Raw genomic sequence first — 7,479 nt, forward strand, 5'->3', positions numbered from 1 at the left:
CAGACTTTTTAAGTCCTACAAGAAGCCATCAGTGATGCTATTCCATTAAAAATGTTATAATTTAATGTGATAAGCAGAATTATGGTTAGGCTCCCTTAGCCTTTAGTTTATACATGTATATGATACTTGGTTGCTTTCAGCAGAGTTGAACTATTATTTTTTTTTAAACTAAGCTTCATTAGAAATGGATTTCGTTACAATGTTCAAAAAACTATCACCCCTATGACTATTTCAAACCTCATATTCTCCTTGGCACTTCAGTTGACACATTTCTTAATGACCTCATAGGGATTTGCATGTGTATCTGTGATTACAGACTCCCTACAGGTGGGCAAAGTTAGTTCCTAATTTCTGAATCAAGTATACAAAATACTAGGTAGTTGATGACTAGAAGATGACCCCTAGCTTTTGTAGACTTCTCTCCCAATTATTCAACTTCATAAAAGGCAACGAATACAGTGCTATGTAAAGTAAAATGCTCTGGAATTTTAATAAATTCCAGAATAATTAAAGATTATTTTCCTGGTTATGACTCAAAACTATAAAAATGGAAAGAAAAATATCACTAAGAATACAATTTCAAAATGAAAATGAAATTTGGAATGGTGGCCTCCAGAAGTTTATCTGAATGATATGAACACTTTTAGGAAAAAAAAGAAGCGATATAGTACACCACAGCTTTTATTATAGTCTCTACTTTCTTCATGTTTACTAGTGGTATAGAAATAGTTGATAATAACAAACCATGCACCTCAGATGAAAATAAGATATAAAAAGGTTGGATAGTCCATGTGACTAAAGTTGTATTCAGGTCCAAGTTTAGGAACTTAGATGAAATATGTTTTTTGATTTGATTTTTTAGGTCTCAATGATCTATATTTTGGCCCCGACATGTCTAAGGGCCCATACTTTTATTGCGTGCTCATTTCTAGCATTAATACACTTCTGAAAGCATTTTCCATCCTTTCAGGTCTTCAGAGACTCACCTGTGTTGGTTTCACTTCAGGCTTAGACACGCTATACCTTTTCCCCTGCCCGGGAGCATCATGGGATCCTGCTTATGCCTGCACCCATGCCTCCTGGAAGTGCTATCTAAATAGTGCTATCAGGGTGAGCTTTTGGTCTTTGGAGAGTAAGACTGATGAACAGTTTTCTTCCCTACTTTTATTTGAACAGTTGGTTCAGGGAATACCAGGGAATACACTGCCTGCACTTATTCAGGTGACATTGGAGGGAGGACTAGGTCACCAGGTGCTTCTCTGATGTTCCATATAACTTCCCTTCTGTTCACCTTCTCTCCTTGTTCACTTTTTATCTTCCCTTTCTCCCATCATCACCCCTACCATCCACTACTCTTGATTTACAGGATCACACCAGCAACAACTCATACATGAGGCATGAGCTCTTTCTAAGCAAAGGTGTCATGAAAGTCAAGAGGAGCAATGGTGAAAAATTCCAAGTGGTGAGCCACCTAAGTTGGGGTGGGTAAAGTTTAAACCAGCTGGTATTCTGCCCGAGCAAACATAAAATACATTTGTATTAGTCACAGTCTAGTACCTGGCTATCTTTAGAGGGTCTTCTTGGCACTGGAGAGATGTTTCAGTTTGTAAAGTGCCTTCTGTACATTCATGAGGACCCGAGGTTAGGTCCCTAAGTACTATGTAAAAGCCTGACATCATCACTTGAGTCTTGATCCTTAGTCCTGGGAGTGGGAGTTGGGATGGGGGAGTAGAGACAAGCTGATCTCTGGATCTTGCTGGCCAGCCAGACTTGTCAACTGGTGAACCTTGGTTCACTGAGAAACTTTGTCTCAAAACACAGAGTGAAGAATGACATTTGGATTCAGCTGACATCAAACCCTGGTCTCAACACGCATGCTCACATCTGTATATGCACTCAAGCACATACATATATATCCCCCCCCCCCGAACCTACAAGGTCTTCTTGTCAGGGGTGTTGTACTACATTTTGGTACATGTTAGGCTTAAACTAATCAACTTCTTTCTCTTTGAAATGTCATTTATTTGTTCAGTAAACAAGTTAAGCCATTTGCCCTCTTTGAAATAAGGTGGATCCATAAAAGAAAAGTCCTCTATGTATTGCCTGAGGACATTCTTTCTTTTACGACAAAGATTCTGTGCATCTTCCACTGGGGGTTAGATGGTTCTATATAGTGGAGTAGGCCAGCCAGAAGATGTGCATTTTCACATTATAGGGAAGTGACAAGAATTTTAATCTAAAGATCTCTCTCTCTCTCTCTCCCTCTCTCTCTCTCTCTCTCTCTCTCTCAATATATATATATATGTATATATATATATATATATATGAGATCACATACTTAATAAATTTTCCTTATAGTATAAGTACTAGAATATGTTTTTTTACTGATGTTACCAGAATCCTAGACTCATGACCCTAGACCCTAGAGGTCATTAACTAATTTTCTTATTTCTCTGGTGAGCCAGTACAGGCTTTGAGATGCCAAGTGATGACCTACCAACCATCACCTGACAGTCTGAGGGCTCTGGCCCCTAGCTCTAGACTCCCACTTACTTGTGCACAAAGGAGTGCCTATTGCACTCACCTACTGTCTCAGACTTACTAGCCCGTGCTGGCAACATTGTGTCTGACCAGCTAAGAATTTCTGCATTTAATAAAACACTTAGCCTAACTATGGGTTCAGTGCACAAATATACAGGGCGAACAAAAAAGCTACAGACCAAATTCTGTGTTCCCTGAAAGGTTGAAGCCCACTCCTCCCACCCACAGTATGACATGTTGGACTGGAGCCTTGGGGAGGGTAGTAGATCTTAGGATGAGAACGGTCATTGTAGTATGGCGTCCAGAGAGCTCTCTATCCCAGACAGAAGAGTGCCTGTGTGACCCCATGAGCAGACCTTTGGTCTAGATTCCCCAGTCTCCAGGGCTATGGGAACAAATACATGCTGCGGTGCAGCCTGATTTTGCCAGCTCCAGCCATAGGCTCCAGAGCTTCCAGTTCCAACTTTAACTCTTCTGCTGCCTAAGTAAGGATGAGAACAATCAGTAAAACACTGTCAAACCCAATTTCAGTTTTACGTAGAAACAAACACTTCCTGGGGAATCTAGTGAGATAACGAAATAAGGGGTTTTATCCTATAAAGTCCTGGTGGATTAGGGAGTACTTGCTGTAATGAACCCCTCTGTAGCATCTTCCATATAAACCAATGGCTCCGGTCATCGGTTAACATGTCACAATGGAGAAGGGTCACTGGACCTGTTGGAGGTGAGGGCTAGTCTTACATATGGGAAAAGATTTAATATTACTTGAAATCTATTCTTTGTTTTGTTTTGAAGCAGGATTCTTCCTGTGTTGCCCAGGTTGGCCAGGAACGTCTGTGTCCAGGTGATCTTCCTTCTGGAGCAGCTGTCAGCCCGCATCACTATGCCTAAGTTAAATGCTTTATTAAGTTAAGGATAAATCAACAATCAAAAATAAGTGGACATGGTTGGGAACACCTGTAATGCCAGAATCCAGGATGTGGAGGTTGCCAGGAGTTCCATCATATCCTGGACTTCATGGTAAGTTCCTGGCAAGTCTAGGTTATAGCATGAGACCATGTCTACAAACAAACACAAACAAGAAAAATGGACCATTCTGTTGAAGACTGAATAGCACTTTATTATGGCATTTCTGAGAGAGAAGAAATGAATCAACAATAGACACTGAACTCTAGAAACTAATTTCCCCAAAAGATTATAAAAATTAAAGAAGGGTTCCTTTTACCTAAGAGTTCATATGGCTAACATTTATTTAAAATGATCATGGGTGTATATTAATTTACAGAATAAGAACTTAATTATCTGTTCTTTTAAAATATTTAGAAAAATCCATGTTGGCCATAATCACCAGAATTAGTTAGGCTATTGATCTATTCAGCTGGATTCATTGATTCAGATTAATTGTTTGGCAAGAATGTATTGAAGGGAAACTAGTCCCCTGGCAGCAAAGCAGCTAATACCAAAGTGTACCAGTTAGAAAGATAATCATTGGAGAAGCTGGAGACAGTTGGAACAAGTGCTGTATCTGAGGAAGGGTAAAAAGTAATAACATTTGCTTGAAGCAAAACAGAGAATCCAGTTGTGTAAGAAATGGGAGGAATGGGAACAGGCGATGAATGAACAATGGTGACGAGTGGGGTGGTGGGGATGTTCATGAAGCCTGGCCATTTATCACATGAAATATTGGGTTGAGTTGAGGTTGAGTCTTGTTGGACACCGCGGAGACCCCATCCTCACTCCCTGAGCCTTGGGGTAATCTTTAGACATTACCATTAATTATTCAGACTCAGAAGGCTGCAAAAACATCTTGATTCATTGGCAAAGTGACAAGCATATGGTGTGTTTTGCAAACCCCTAGTTTTTTTGTTGAGAGGAGGGCTAACATTAATTTCTTCCAAACCCTACAGGGACTTTCCAAGTCAGCCATTGTTAACATAGTTCAACATCAAAGTTGGAAAGCTTGGTGTAGTCTTGGGGGAAAAAAAGTTAGGTAGCAATGAGTAGCTTTTTACTGGCTGGTAACAAGGAAGCTTTGGGGCTCCACACATTTCTTGTGAAGAGCTACAGAGTATCGGGCAGCTTTGTAACTTGATTGATTATCAAGGTGGCAGGTCTAATTAGTGGGTCCTACAGAATGATGCCTAGAATATGGTGCCCCCACCCCACCCCCTGCAGTGCTTGGCACCTAAATAGCTTTGGTTCAGGCAAGAGTCCTGTTTCAGACTCCCTGAGCGTGGCTTGATTGTACTTGGCTACAGTATGCTTGAGGGGTGTAAACAGATGACCCTCCCTGATGCACAGCTGTTAGAGAGCAGCTCCCTACAGAACCAGAGGAGGCGGAGAGAGATGGGTGGGGACAAGGGTGGCTAAACGAAATGGAAGGTGCACACAGAATCCCCCATTCTCTCAGCTTAGATATCTGCTATTGTTTCAACTCTTTCTCACAGTACCTTAAAATATCAGCTCCCTAGTTAAAACTCCTGGTTAAATCAGTGACTCCGTGGACTAATTCATGCCTCGCTCTCTTACAGTCTTTGTAAGCTCTTGGACCTCCTCAGCACTCCATCAGCAAGGCATGATCATGATGGAATTTTGTTTACTGTGAAAGTTTATTGAAGGCAGTTTACACAGCTTAGTCTCTTGTGGCAATTATAGGACACACAAACAGAAACATTCTTGAGACTAAGAGAAAGGATGCTGACACTGGCAGCGAAGAGCAGAGGATCGTTCCCACCATCCGTTTGGTGGTGAAACTGAGCCAAAGGTGGATGAGGCAGAGTCCACAGGGCAGCTCTCTACACCCGTCAGCTGGTGGAGAATTAAGGGAGTGTACGTAGGTGTGGAACAAAAAGTATAGATAAGTCTTCCTGAAGGGTCGCTCGTTCTGAGGTGAGATGATCTGTTCCAGAATGTTCTAGGCCACTAGACTTCTTCTACCCAGACTTCAAACTCTTCTTTGAGATGTTACCTAGGTGGTTTCAACATACTGCTGGAGAAGCCCATCCATAAATGTATACCAGACAAAGAAGTATTGGTCATATTTTTAGAGACCTCTTTGATCAAAATCATGTTGGTTACAAGTAAAGCATTTTCTTTCTGTCTTTAGGAAGAGTAGAACACAAATAAGATGCAACATTTTTTTTTTCTCTCTAAGAATGGCCTATCGGCTCTGTGGCCATCGAAATCACCCTCCTTTTCCAAATGCTACAGTTACAGTTTTGTTGCTATTTCCTTTCAGTGCAGTTTTTCAAGTGTGAAAGCACCTGTCGGGGCACTCCCACATATGGACGCTCTCCTTATTTTCCACCCCTTCACAATGAGAGTCTCACCTTTGCACCAGAACATTCTAGAAAATGTTAGTAACTTCCAAGAGCAGTATGTCCACCCAAGAAAAGCTCCAATTTCTAACTTTCTCATTCATGCCGTAGCTGTTCTGATAAATGGTCTTAGGTCCACTGCCACAATGTTAAGATAGTCTCCTGGTACAAACCCATTCACTTCTCATTGGTGGATGCCTCCCTACGGCTCCCTGTCTCCCACTGTGACAAAGGAGCACTGAAGAACAGAGATGGCATCTCATGCCTTCCAAAACCTTGGCACGCAAAATTAGCAGGTGTGGGGGTGCCAGCAAGGAGGATATAAAGAGCCACCCCTAATCCCTTAGAGTTTCTCCCTTCCACGTGTCTAGTGCCTGCTGCTTTACCCAGCAGCCCATTCTCCTTAGTGGAAATCTGTTTTTCCATTGGGATTATCAGTTGTCATATCATTAGACCCCTGAGATACATTTCTTCCCATTCTTCCTTCTCCAGGGGCCTTCATCATATCATCTCTAAGTGTAGTTTCAGGAGGCAAACTAGTGCTTTATGTAATTTTACTACCACCTAACAGGGTTCTTGCTCCATTGTAGATGTTTTGGGAGTGTGTGCTGAGTTAATTGAATTTGAAAGAAAACATAGACTTCTGGGTCACTAATAGAAGCCTCCAAGAGTGCCTGGTGCTTCAAGGGGAAAAGGGATGAGAAGATTCAAGAAAAGGAGCAATTAGTCCAGAGTTGAGTCACAGCAAACCCCAAATAGCCTGTGTATGTGTGTCTGTGTGTCTGTGTGTGTGCACATGTGTCCAAATGTGTACATGTGTGTGTATGTGTGAGAACATGTGTGCATACACGTGTGTGTGAGTTGTTGTTGTTGGGCTAGCATGGAATGCCATGACTGGCTAGAGTGCTAGAAGAACTCGGAGAACAATGTTTTAGAATCGGAAAGAAGAGTTTTAAGAATGGAAAATTAATCAGCATAGCCTAGACCCCAGACCCAGGCTCTGCACATATGAGCCCCTTGACATAACTCACCCTGCCTGCCTCTTCTTCCCTCTGCTCCTTGGATTACTTCTGCCTCTGCAAGCATCCTTACCAATCCTGCCCCTGTACCGGGTACCCATCATCTTTCCACCCCAGACACTTCTCTGATTCTTAGAGCCTACGTCTTCTGAGTTCTCCCCAGAAATGATATTTTTCTATCATTCTTCCTGGTGTGGGCTCCCACCTTATTCTCCCTTTAGACTCTTGCTTAGGACCTTCATGGAACCGATCAGGTTTTAGTTCTGTTCATGATGCAAACAGCTTATGCCTCCATCTCTGCCCTTCATAAATGAACTCTATGAAGGGTGAGATCTACCAAGAGAAAACTGTAACAATACAAGGGAGATGGAATCTAAGCTAGAGGCTATTCTTCCCTGCTTCCCTGCAGAGTGGAACCTTCGTAAGTCTCTGTCAGTGACTTCAGAACCACCCGCATTTCCCCGCCAGAACAGGGTTGGTCCAGATTTACTCTCGGTGGTTTGACCCGGAGGCTCCTGCCCACAGATCTTGCTGTCTGTACCATTTACTTGCTGTTCTTCCCCTCTTAAGAAAGCCGAGTGCAAGGCACAGATCTCAGAAAG

General features: G+C 42.2%; 1 long non-coding RNA gene across 1 annotated transcript in view; it reads left to right on the forward strand.

Moving 5' to 3' along the window:
• C530044C16Rik (RIKEN cDNA C530044C16 gene) overlaps nt 1-7,479 on the forward strand; it is a 38,780-nt gene that overhangs the window by 19,313 nt on the left and 11,988 nt on the right. Inside the window, exons 3-4 of the long non-coding RNA NR_045984.1 lie at nt 1,367-1,462; nt 3,340-3,561. This is a non-coding gene — a long non-coding RNA (RIKEN cDNA C530044C16 gene). The remainder of the gene's footprint in view (nt 1-1,366; nt 1,463-3,339; nt 3,562-7,479) is intronic.

Source organism: Mus musculus, chromosome 6, assembly GCF_000001635.26.
Source record: "Mus musculus strain C57BL/6J chromosome 6, GRCm38.p6 C57BL/6J".
NCBI lineage: Eukaryota > Metazoa > Chordata > Mammalia > Rodentia > Muridae > Mus > Mus musculus.